The sequence below is a fragment of the Carcharhinus amblyrhynchos genome, chromosome 2 (assembly GCF_965287045.1).
Source record: "Carcharhinus amblyrhynchos chromosome 2, sCarAmb.v2.hapA, whole genome shotgun sequence".
Classification (NCBI taxonomy): domain Eukaryota; kingdom Metazoa; phylum Chordata; class Chondrichthyes; order Carcharhiniformes; family Carcharhinidae; genus Carcharhinus; species Carcharhinus amblyrhynchos.
The window spans coordinates 56,366,325-56,380,532 of NC_137325.1; the positions used below are offsets into that span (position 1 = coordinate 56,366,325).

General features: G+C 47.7%; 1 protein-coding gene across 4 annotated transcripts in view; it reads right to left on the reverse strand.

Moving 5' to 3' along the window:
- LOC145354743 (RNA-binding motif, single-stranded-interacting protein 3) overlaps positions 1-14,208 on the reverse strand; it is a 615,155-nt gene that overhangs the window by 12,329 nt on the left and 588,618 nt on the right. The gene's annotated exons all lie outside the window — the stretch shown is intronic.

Consider the following 14,208-nt stretch of genomic DNA (forward strand, 5'->3'; position numbering starts at 1 on the left):
ATACGTTAGAACCCAAGATAACTAAACAGCTTGGACGCAGTACTTCCTGTTCTGCAAATTTTACCCAAGTAATTCCACAGTTTCCTGAGAAGCTTTGTAAATCTCTGTACGTTAATTAAAAATTCTGCCTCTACTGCAGTGTCGCATGTCCAAAGTACGTTTGCAAAAGACAGATAGAACATAGAAAAACTATAGCACAAACAGGCCCTTCGGCCCACAAATCATGCTGATCATATCCCTCCCTACAAGGCCGACCTATAACCCTCAATCCTATTAAGTCCCATGTACTCATCCAGAAGTCTGTAAAAGACCTATCCAATTTGCCTCCACCACCACAGACAGCAGCCGATTCCACGCACCCACCGCCCTCTGAGTGAATGACACATCGAGCCTCATCATTCCACAATGTCACCGCACAGACCAGCTGAAGCAGAAGAATTTAACTCTTGGTTTGTCGGCAGATTCACGGTTTCTCCGGCTAATTAGTTTGCTTCTCTTCCAAAATACTATGCAATCAAACAAGCTATTGTAATATTAATTTGTTACTGCAACATGAAATATGCACTTAATACACAACTTCACTCAAAATAAAAAGTAAGCATTTTCAATCTGCTTGCCATCACATGATTGCTCCTTTTATTTTCTCTCTCTTTATCTGTAACTGTTCTATTTTGCAGTTTTAGCTCTCCTTATCGCTGTTTGATTTACTGAAATATCCCCATAGAAATTAAGGTTTTGTGTTACCTTGATTTCCTCTTTGCAGTGAAAGCAAGGCTGTATGTTTGTGTTATGGCTTTGCTCTACATAACACGCCAAAGCAATCTTCTACACGACCAGCACCTCCCCGCATCCCCCCATCCCCCACACCAAAAACTTCTACAACACCTTTACATAAATCTCGTCTTTCAGCATTTTAATGTGTTAAGGTTACAACACATTTACTGAAGATGTGCAGTGATCATTCCTTGATCATTTTAATGCAATGTATTAAAAAGCAGGGATGGTGTGAGCATACTTGGTAGCACCCATAAATCCCGATGGCACTTAAATGATTAAACTTTAAAAAACAATGGACTCTTGCAAAATATGGGGCCATATTAATACCTTCTTAAAATCTAGTTATAGAGTTCATGAAGAATTAAAACGAGGCTGGAAGTTTCGCCTAGCTTGCACTAGAGAGGGAATTTCTGGGGGAAAGCCGCGTTCTAGGCCGAAGATGTGTGTCTCCTGGCCGGATCCGCCAGAAAAGTGGCGGGTGTGGATGGGAGAATCACGGCCTTGATGTGGGTATTCCAAGTTATGAAGAGTCTGGACAGAACGGAGAGTAAGAAACTGTCCCCACTTGCGAAATGATCAAGAACACATGGATACACAAATTTAGGGTCATTTGCAAAAGCAATATGAGAAAGAAAATGATCATGCAATGAGTAGTTAAGGTCTGGAATACACTGCCTAAGAATGTGATGGAGGCAGATTCAATCGAGGCATTTAAAAGGGAATTAGACTACTATTTTAACAGGAAGAATGTGTAGGATTAGAGGGCGAGGGGAGGAGAATGTTCATTTGGAGAATCAGTGCAGACACAATGGGCCCAATGGCCTCTTTCAGCATGTATTGTACAATTTTCTGGTTGAAGGACTATATGGAATAAATGCTCCCTCCACTTCTTTCTTTGAGTGCATATCCTATTGAGAGAAACAACCAATGGAAAAAAGACTTTCTTTCTTTCAGTCATAGTTGTTGGTGGATGTGAACAAACTGTTCCAACAATGATCCAGGAATAAGACAGGGACGGTGAGTAGCTGTCAGACACAGGGCAGCCTGACCCTGCAAAGATAATCCCATTAACATAATACAGACTGTGTACTGTAAAATCAAATGTTCACAAGAGTATTGTACACTTCTTCCCTTTGTGGTGACTCTGCTGGAAAGCTGTCTAAGTTTTCAAACACCTCATACATTTCAAACTCCTGCTCCTAAAGTAGAAAGTGAGAATCTAAATTTAAACAGGGGCTTCACATTTGCCAAATGCTCAGAGTTAACTTATAGAAGAAGCTAATCCCTTTTAAGGTCCACAGCACAACATGCAAAATGGAGCCCACTGGTGTTTATTCAAAAAGTTTGTGCATGACGCCAGGTTAAATGAAACCAGCAAAATACATTAATTGGCAACATGGCTCTAGATTCGAAATTACTTATTTCATTGTAGAGCTGCAATGTGTCATGGGATCTGTAGTTCAACTTTCATAGAAATCATAGAAATCCTACAGTGCAGAAAGAGGCCATTTGGCCCATCGACTTTGCATCGACCACAATCCCATCCAGGCCCTACCCCCATATCCCTACATATTTACCCGCTATTTCCTCTAACCCACGCATCTCAGGATACTAAAGGGCAATTTTAGCATGGTCAATCAATCTAACCAACATATCTTTGGACTGTGGGAAGAAACTGGAGCACTCGGAGGAAACCCACGCAGACACGAGGAGAACATGCAAACTCCATACAGACAGTGACTCATGCCGGCAATCGAACCCAGGTCCCTGGAGTTGTGAAGCAGCACTGCTAACACTGTGCTACCGTGCCACCAACTGACCTGCTTCACAAGAGTCTGACTTCTTATAAACAAGCATAGTTCCAAGATTGTGCAGCTGCAAAGTTTAAACGCAAAATGAGTCAGAGGCTCCCTTATCCTGTTTGCTTAGTTTTCTATTATTTCCTTCTGACTTTTACTTTGATTTTTCTCTTTTTCTTTCACCTTTTTGTCCCTAAAAGCAGCTGCTCACACTGGAGTCTGCACAGGATAGTGTCCACAAGCGACACTGCTGCGATCATTCTTTGTGTGCTCATTTGGAAGCGAGTTGGCCAAATTGCTGAACTATGGAAGTCAATCCCGTCCATGTTTCACATTTACCCACATATTTCTTGCAGGGATCGCTACATATCCATTGGGACTGGGGACTCGGGTTGATTTTTCTGCTTCATTCAAGGATGCTGAGACCATCCGGGGGATTCTATTGCAGGCCACACTGAGATTAGGTAAATGACTTACACCAGGGATTAAACATACAGGCCTAGAAAGTTGTCATTGCAACATAGATTTTTTGAGTGCTAAAGGGCTTAGTGAGCCTCCAATAATATGGCAATCTGTCATCTTGGTAAAGGCTACCTCATGATGTGTGGGAAGTAGTCCCGAGCAGAGATCTCCCCAGTTTGGCTAATTAATGACCAAAGGCTGGGTCACTTCATTAGGGTAGGCTCATGAAGCTGGGAGGCCAATAGGTGATCCTCCAACTTGGAAAGAGGTATAATCTGAGAGAGGGCACCTCTGTGTTGAGGTACCCTCTACTATCTCAATTTTTTTAAAAGTAGGAAATAATCAGCAACTTAGTCCCCATTGTGGAGACAGAACCCCTCTATCCTCCCTCCGCCCACCTCCAACCCCAATCAGCCTCTGACAAAGGACCTTAAATGACAGCTTAATGACCTTAAGTGGCTGACGCCATGGCTGGAATTTTATCAGCACACCCACTGCAGAATCGGGATGGGCAAGGCTCGCAGCTCTCCACTGGCCTCAGATGGATCTTACCAGTCGCTGTTGGGCGAGGTGGTAAAATTCTGACACACTTGCGGACAGATAGCTTCTGGGAAAAGGGCCTTGGGACAGGTTGTTCGCAGTGAATGTTTGTGCTTGCCTGCCTCCACACAGGGGAGGCTATCTTGCCTTACATATTTCACAAAAGACTTTCAACAATTCCTACCTTTAATCGGTTGTGCATTTTGTCTCAACAGACACAGAATCACGTTTACCAGTTTAGTATCTCTGATTTGTGGGGTCGGTGGTTTGGGACTGATCTCTGGGGATATTCTACTTAATTGGCAGTTCTGTAGCTAAAAACATCCTAACACTGTGCAGAGTGACAACGTAGCAAGGTTCATTTAACCTTCTGCACATTTGTACTTGTTTTGCATCTGCACCTCTGCATATTTCTGGACAGATGTGAGTCAGCTGCAGAGGAACACAGACAGGGAGAAGCCTATTGCTGTCCTGAGCTGGAAGCTGTCTTGTTGCCTGCCTTCCTAGGAGCCGATCATTGTAATGCAGCTATTGGGACCAATGCAGCAATCAATCTGCGATCAGCTCAGGTGGAGGACTACATATTGCAAGCAAACAGCTCACCAACTTTACTAGCAGCTATCATGGATTACTTTTCAGATTAACATTTGATTACCGAGAGCTCACAAAATGCTACTGTGAGGAAAGCAGCAATCAATCCACAATATGACTGATTTCCAACAACGGTGCTATGAATTACTATTGAACTCAACGATTAAAGCAGCAGTCCATAACACTACAAATTACTATTGAAGTTAACGATAAACAAAAGCATAGCCAAAGGTTCCAAAATTTAAGCAGCAATTCAGACTCCAACACAGCAAGTACAGGCCGAAGGCCTAACACACTTCAGGCAGCTTCAGGCCTGGATTCCCTATAGCAACATGCTTCAGCATACGCTTCTTCCAGTTTCCACTGCAATCTCGGCAGCCTGGGTGCACGAGTGAGTACAAATGATCAAGTGTAGATGCACAGTCTCAAAACGGCTGGGCATAAACTTGCAGAAATGCCTTGTAATCAATCACTCTAGTTTGGTTTAAATGCCTGTGATAAATTGCAAGACTTCTGAGTCATCATGTGAGGTAGTGAGTGAGGTTTCATTTTACTTAGAGATCATGTTTCTCAGGATAAATTTGTGTGGGTTGGCAATTTCTGGCCAGGTGAGCAAATAAAAATACTCTGCATTGATCAACCACAGGATAGATATGCCCAGTGCAGAGTCCAGAACAGTGCGGACACGGTCACTGCGGGACTGACACTGCGGACACGGTCACTGCGGGATTGACAGTGCAGACACGGTCACTGCGGGACTGACACTGCGGACACGGTCACTGCGGGACTGACACTGCGGACACAGTCACTGCGGGACTGACACTGCGGACACGGTCACTGCGGGACTGACAGTGCGGACACGGTCACTGCGGGACTGACAGTGCGGACACGGTCACTGCGGGACTGACACTGCGGACACGGTCACTGCGGGACTGACACTGCGGACACGGTCACTGCGGGACTGACAGTGCGGACACGGTCACTGCGGGACTGACACTGCGGACACGGTCACTGCGGGACTGACAGTGCGGACACGGTCACTGCGGGACTGACAGTGCGGACACGGTCACTGCGGGACTGACAGTGCGGACACGGTCACTGCGGGACTGACAGTGCGGACACGGTCACTGCGGGACTGACAGTGCGGACACGGTCACTGCGGGACTGACAGTGCGGACACGGTCACTGCGGGACTGACAGTGCAGACACGGTCACTGCGGGACTGACAGTGCGGACACGGTCACTGCGGGACTGACACTGCGGACACGGTCACTGCGGGACTGACACTGCGGACACGGTCACTGCGGGACTGACACTGCGGACACGGTCACTGCGGGACTGACAGTGCGGACACGGTCACTGCGGGACTGACAGTGCGGACACGGTCACTGCGGGACTGACACTGTGGACACGGTCACTGCGGGACTGACAGTGCGGACACGGTCACTGCGGCACTGACAGTGCGGACACGGTCACTGCGGGACTGACACTGCGGACACGGTCACTGCGGGACTGACACTGCGGACACGGTCACTGCGGGACTGACAGTGCGGACACGGTCACTGCGGGACTGACACTGCGGACACGGTCACTGCGGGACTGACAGTGCGGACACGGTCACTGCGGGACTGACAGTGCGGACACGGTCACTGCGGGACTGACACTGCGGACACGGTCACTGCGGGACTGACAGTGCGGACACGGTCACTGCGGGACTGACAGTGCGGACACGGTCACTGCGGGACTGACACTGCGGACACGGTCACTGCGGGACTGACACTGCGGACACGGTCACTGCGGGACTGACACTGCGGACACGGTCACTGCGGGACTGACACTGCGGACACGGTCACTGCGGGACTGACAGTGCGGACACGGTCACTGCGGGACTGACAGTGCGGACACGGTCACTGCGGGACTGACACTGCGGACACGGTCACTGCGGGACTGACAGTGCGGACACGGTCACTGCGGGACTGACACTGCGGACACGGTCACTGTGGGACTGACACTGCGGACACGGTCACTGCGGGACTGACACTGCGGACACGGTCACTGCGGGACTGACACTGCGGACACGGTCACTGCGGGACTGACACTGCGGACACGGTCACTGCGGGACTGACAGTGCGGACACGGTCACTGCGGGACTGACACTGCGGACACGGTCACTGCGGGACTGACACTGCGGACACGGTCACTGGGGGACTGACACTGCGGACACGGTCACTGCGGGACTGACAGTGCGGACACGGTCACTGCGGGACTGACACTGCGGACACGGTCACTGCGGGACTGACACTGCGGACACGGTCACTGCGGGACTGACAGTGCGGACACGGTCACTGCGGGACTGACACTGCGGACACGGTCACTGCGGGACTGACACTGCGGACACGGTCACTGCGGGACTGACACTGCGGACACGGTCACTGCGGGACTGACACTGCGGACACGGTCACTGCGGGACTGACACTGCGGACACGGTCACTGCGGGACTGACACTGCGGACACGGTCACTGCGGGACTGACACTGCGGACACGGTCACTGCGGGACTGACAGTGCGGACACGGTCACTGCGGGACTGACACTGCGGACACGGTCACTGCGGGACTGACAGTGCGGACACGGTCACTGCGGGACTGACAGTGCGGACACGGTCACTGCGGGACTGACAGTGCGGACACGGTCACTGCGGGACTGACACTGCGGACACGGTCACTGCGGGACTGACAGTGCGGACACGGTCACTGCGGGACTGACACTGCGGACACGGTCACTGTGGGACTGACACTGCGGACACGGTCACTGCGGGACTGACAGTGCGGACACGGTCACTGCGGGACTGACACTGCGGACACGGTCACTACGAGACTGACAGTGCGGACACGGTCACTGCGGGACTGACAGTGCGGACACGGTCACTGTGGGACTGACAGTGCGGACACGGTCACTGCGGGACTGACAGTGCGGACACGGTCACTGCGGGACTGACACTGCGGACACGGTCACTACGAGACTGACAGTGCGGACACGGTCACTGCGGGACTGACACTGCGGACACGGTCACTGCGGCACTGACACTGCGGACACGGTCACTACGAGACTGACACTGCGGACACGGTCACTGCGGGACTGACAGTGCGGACACGGTCACTGCGGGACTGACACTGCGGATACGGTCACTGCGGGACTGACAGTGCGGACACGGTCACTGCGGGACTGACAGTGCGGACACGGTCACTGCGGGACTGACAGTGCGGACACGGTCACTGCGGGACTGACAGTGCGGACACGGTCACTGCGGGACTGACAGTGCGGACACGGTCACTGCGGGACTGACACTGCGGACACGGTCACTGCGGGACTGACACTGCGGACACGGTCACTGCGGGACTGACAGTGCGGACACGGTCACTGCGGGACTGACACTGCGGACACGGTCACTGCGGCACTGACACTGCGGACACGGTCACTGCGGCACTGACACTGCGGACACGGTCACTGCGGGACTGACACTGCGGACACGGTCACTGCGGGACTGACAGTGCGGACACGGTCACTGCGGGACTGACAGTGCGGACACGGTCACTGCGGGACTGACAGTGCGGACACGGTCACTGCGGGACTGACAGTGCGGACACGGTCACTGCGGGACTGACAGTGCGGACACGGTCACTGCGGCGCTGACACTGCGGACACGGTCACTGCGGGACTGACAGTGCGGACACGGTCACTGCGGCGCTGACACTGCGGACACGGTCACTGCGGGACTGACACTGCGGACACGGTCACTGCGGGACTGACAGTGCGGACACGGTCACTGCGGGACTGACAGTGCGGACACGGTCACTGCGGCACTGACACTGCGGACACGGTCACTGCGGCGCTGACACTGCGGACACAGTCACTGCGGGACTGACAGTGCGGACACGGTCACTGCGGCGCTGACACTGCGGACACGGTCACTGCGGGACTGACACTGCGGACACGGTCACTGCGGGACTGACAGTGCGGACACGGTCACTGCGGGACTGACAGTGCGGACACGGTCACTGCGGGACTGACACTGCGGACACGGTCACTGCGGGACTGACAGTGCGGACACGGTCACTGCGGGACTGACACTGCGGACACGGTCACTGCGGGACTGACAGTGCGGACACGGTCACTGCGGGACTGACACTGCGGACACGGTCACTGCGGGACTGACAGTGCGGACACGGTCACTGCGGGACTGACACTGCGGACACGGTCACTGCGGGACTGACACTGCGGACACGGTCACTGCGGGACTGACAGTGCGGACACGGTCACTGCGGGACTGACAGTGCGGACACGGTCACTGCGGGACTGACAGTGCGGACACGGTCACTGCGGGACTGACAGTGCGGACACGGTCACTGCGGGACTGACAGTGCGGACACGGTCACTGCGGGACTGACACTGCGGACACTGCGGTCATTCTTGATTCAGATGTTGTGAAAATGTCTAATTTCATGATTTGTATGTTTCATGTGTTTTTTTTAGTTTGGAGGTTGAATTTCTTTTTGGAATGTGAGATAAATGACAAGTTGTGATATGAGGCTGATAAACTGACCTAAAGTAATTGGAACTATATGAAGGGCCTATATTTATTTAATAAGATCCAAGTTGTAAGTGGGAAAACATTAAACAATGATGATAACTTTGAGTTTTTTGGTGGAGACAAGATCCTGGACTTTTGCAATGATGGAGAGCTTCTCCGTTGAAAATAGCTGCAGTGGCCAAAATCTGGAAATCCTATGCCTGGACACAGCACTCACCCTTTGTGTGGGTCAGGAACGGGCTCAGGGTGGGACTTGCAAAAGGATGATTTGCAGAGGCAGCTGCTCATAGAAAACAACAGCTGTCTCCAGTCATGTCTAATTTCAATTAGCCAAGAATGGGAAACACGACATGTGCAGATTAGACTAGGTAGTACATAGAACATAGAACATTACAGCGCAGAACAGGCCCTCTGGCCCACGATGTTGCGCCGACCAGTTAAAAAACAATGACCCTCTAACCTAAACCAAACCCTTTCCATCCATAAACCTATCCACGGATCTCTTAAACGCCCCCAAACTAGGCGCATTTACAACTGCAGCAGGCAGGGCATTCCAATCCCTCACCACCCTCTGGGTAAAGAACCTACCTCTGACATCCGTCCTATAACTACCACCCCTTAATTTAAAGCCATGCCCCCTCGTGCTAGCTTTCTCCATCTGAGGAAAAAGGCTATCACTGTCCACCCTATCTAAACCTCTAATCATCTTATATGTTTCAATAAGGTCCCCTCTTAGCCGCCTTCTTTCTAACGAAAACAATCTCAAATCCCTCAGTCTCTCCTCATAGGACCTCCCCTCCATACCAGGCAACATCCTGGTAAACCTCCTCTGCACCCTCTCCAAAGCCTCCACATCCTTCCTATAATGTGGGGACCAGAACTGCACACAATACTCCAAGTGCGGCCGCACCAGAGTCTTGTACAGTTGCAACATGACGCTGCGGCTCCTAAATTCAATCCCCCTACCAATAAACGCCAAGACACTGTATGCCTTCCTAACAACCCTATCTGCTTGATTCCCAACTTTCAGGGATCTATGTACACATACACCTAGATCCCTCTGTTCATCCACACTATTCAGAGTCCTACCGTTAGCCCTATACTCCACACATCTGTTATTCCTGCCAAAGTGAATTACCTCACACTTTTCCACAATAAACTCCAAAAACATTAAACTTGCTATTTAACTCTGTCCATTGAATTACGCTTGAAGGTCACCATTACTGGATTAGCGCAATGTGACTGATTTCACAATCTTCTATTCTCACAATAGTATTTCAATTTGATTGACAGGTCCAAGTGGTTATAGACTCTTTGAAATAGGAATATGAATTCCAATGTTTGTTTTATAAAGAATTAATCAATTGAATAAAATGTTTTTATAAAGATGTAGTTAAAGTAATGTAAATGCAGCGAATGGGTTTTTATGAATGAATGTTTTCTTAAAGTCTGCAGTAGTACATTAACTTTATTTAATCTACACATGGGCCCTGAGGTCTGCTTATGGTTAATTATGAGTAAGTTGACATGTTGGGTGTAAGATCGAAGATTAGTGGTTTGGGGGCATGTTTGGCATAGGGACTATAAAGACAAGGAGTGGCTACAGTGGCGTAGGTTGGCATGGAGGGTATGAGAGGCCTTGGGGGAGTAGGTGGAGGGGTATAAGTGGTAGGGACTGCACGGATGTGCCAATAGGGAGTGATGGAATGTGAAGGTGAGGGCTGGAGCACTGCTTTTTGAAATCATGGACACAGCGCTGGAGCAGAGATACAGACCTTCTTCTCAGCTTGCCTCAGCACCTAAAAGCCTCCTCATTTATTCCAAGTCCAAATCCAGACAGCCCTACCAACCTGGAATGAAAATCTCAACTTCCAGGGTGCCTCATCCCGGGTCTAGTTTGTGGAGCTGGGAATTGTCCTGATGCTGTGCTCCTGACCTGGGAGCGAAAATCCAGGCTGAGATGCCTACAGTTCATAGGGGGTTTAATTTATTCACAAATTTCCTCAGATCAAAGGGCAGGTTTGGGAATGTGAGATACCGCAATGTCTCTGAATCTCCATCTGGAATATTCCAAGAATTGCCACATTGCCATGGGAATAGAATGCAGGGAAGTCTATTTTGTTTTGGGTTTAGTTGTATATTTTCTATGGAAATCATTACTCAATTTGGATGCAGCTTTGAACCAGGCATCTCATTTCTGGAACTATATCTTCCGAAAAACAGGTAAAGAGAATACCTGCCAGAAGCTGTAAATGAGCAGTGGACTAGGACTTAAAGGATATTTCTGAATTGGAATCACTAAGCAATAGTACCATAAGGTCCATGTACACATTGCCCCTAGTGTGACCACGATCATTACTGGAGTAGGATCTGTGTGAACATGGTCGGTACTGGACGAGGAGCAGTGTGAACTTGGTCATCACTGGACTAGGAGCAATGAGAACATGGTCAGTACTGTCAGTAACAGCTGAATTTGAGTCAATTATATATTATGCAACTTAACTGCCTCTTTAACTGATGGCCCAAAATTTCCACAGAAGTCTTTTTATCTGTTGCCATAACTCCAATTGGACATCAGTGCAAGTCCCAGAGAAACAATGTAAGTGTCTTGTTTTTGACATTTGCTCCACCTCGCTGAGAACTCTTGTGAAATCATTCGGAAATTCCAGGCATCTTTTGTTTCTTTCTATTTTCTTATTTCGTGACATTGTAGAAATATAAAAATTATTTACATCAAATCATTTTTTATTGATACACCCTAAAAGAAATCCAAAACCTGAGTTTTTGCATATTTTACGACATGATTTGGTCACAGAGGAACAGCTACGAAATGTACCACAGCGTCACATTTTCCAACTTAATCCAAACCTACAACTGAGCAGTATTGTCTGGAAGTTAATTTTACTTGTACTGAAAAAGTTTGAGTTGGAATCATTAGTTTCACTGCGTCAAAGCAAGGAGCAGTTATCATGTTGAGTGAAATATTCATTTATAGCCCCATAATATACACTGCTGGGATGTCTTTTGGCTGACTGCCTATTCACCTCCAGTGAGCTGCTGTTGAATGCAGATCCTTAATGGATTGGACTGTGTAATGGATTGGAGCATCTTCCATTTCACTAATGAGAAAAGTTAAAAGGCAATTACTTGTATTGATTAACTGTGTTGAGGAGGCACAATGTATATTCCTGTTAAATCTGCACTGAGTTATGCACTGCATTTCTAATTATTACTAATGGTGGTTAAACAAAATAGACTCTCATTCTTGCAAACTAGAAGAAAAAGGGAACCAGGTGAAACAAAGATTACTGTTCAAATGTCAGTTTTATCAAGGTTCCTGATCAAAGGAAGATACTTATTCCAATGCACCAGATCTAGCAGAGAAAGAAAAATGGAGCTGCCACATTTCTCTCCACATGCACACTAGTTTCCAAATTTTGCAGGAAGTCAGATTATTCAGCATTAATGTCACTGACAAGAGTCCACCAGGCAAAGAGGTTTTATTTATTTCGGGATATAGATAGGGGGCTTGGCTTTGTGAGGAATTACTTCAATTTTAGATTTACAACTGAAGGTAATGTAGCACATTTTCCTTTCAGCAGGTCATGTCATTGGGTGTCAGGAGTTTGAATTTAACGCAGTGGTTATTTTACTTCATTAGACATATAAAGCATCCTTTTAGCTAACCACGTATACTTCCAAACTAATGTATTCAACAATTAGAAATTTTAAGCTGACTTTTCCAAACAAACACATTTGAGGTGAATTATCTTGTGGATTTTCCCTCTTCACTTTAACACAATATTACTTTTGCTTGCACACATACCTATGCTAAAATGGGGAAGGGGGCAGCATTGGAAACCCAACCCCATTCATCCTCAAGAGAAATTTTCAAGAACTTACTAAAGCAGTTAGCTAAACAAGAGAAGCCAACAGATTAATTTGCACCATTTTGTTTGGACATCGACCTTGGGCAATCTACCAGCAGAATGGGTGTGGTCATTGCTGGACTTAACACAGTGTGTGCATGATCATTACTGGACTAGGAGCAATGTGAACATGGTCATTACTGGACTAGAAACAACATTAACATGATCATTACTGGACAAGTAGCAGTGTGAACACGATCATTACTGGACTAGGAACAGCGTACTCTCAACCAAGAACAGATCAAACAGTAAGTTCAATATTGCTGATCAATGAACATGTACTAATGTACAATGTACTAATTACTAGTCTGTTCAATATAGATAATATTACATTGTATTCCAAATCACAGCCTTGTTGTTAGTGAAAACTCATAGAATGCCTCTTAGTACTTGTAAGATTCCTTTATAAGAATTTGTTTGGTATTTTCGCAAAAATACATCACATATAATCACAACCAAAGTATGATCATCAGATCAGAAAATAATCAATAATGTACTATTTGCAACATGCTCTTGATCTCCATAGTGTAAGTGAACCTGATCACTTGATTGGAAATGTGCAAGAGCATGAGAACAAAAATCTTCACTTCTCCTTAAGACCCAAGATTTTGGTCAGATCTTCTAACTTCTCTCTCTTTGATTTGGTTCAATTTCTGCCTGATTACACCCAGTGAAGTGCCTCAGCATGTTTCACTAATGACATTACAAATTGTTGGTACATTGGCAATACCACAATGGTTAAAAAAAAATATTCTACAAGACTGTGAGCAAAGGTCAGGAAAAACAGGAAGAAGCTTGGCTCATCAAATCTCTGTTCTTTCTATGTTGCTCCATCGTTTCTGAGGTTTTGCAAAGAAAACCCAGCAGACACTTTGGAAACATTTAAATAAGGAAGGAAGAGGTTACCACTACTATGCCTCTTTTTCAAGTACACAGGGTGGCCCGGAAGATATGGTAATGCGATCTATACCTGAATCTCAGCCAATGGATTGTAGGATACCATATGCAAGCTGAAAACTATAAAATCAGCCTTTACCAATGTGATAAATTACATATAAAATAGGAGCAGGAGAAGGCCATGAAGTCTGCTTTGCCATTCTATAAGATCATGGCTGATCTGAGTGTCACCCTAACTCCACTTTTTCGCCTGCCCTCCATTACCCTTGTCAATCAAAAATCTGTCAAACTCAGCTTTGAATATATTCACTGACCCAGTCTCCTCTGTCCTCTGGGGAAGAGAATTCCAAGCCTTAATGACTCTTTGAGAGAAGAAATTTTTCATCTCTTAAACAAAATCCTTTGTTTTGAATTTGTTCGCCTTAGTTCTAGATTCCTCCATGAGGGGAATTATGCTCTCCATGTCTACTCTGTCAAGCCCCCTCAGAATATTACTTGTTTTAATAAGATCAGCTCTCATTCTTCTAAACTCCAATGAGTATTAATCCAACCTGCTCAATCTTTCCTCATAACACAAACCAGGGCTCAGTGGAGTGAACGTTCTTTGAATTGCTTCAATGCAAG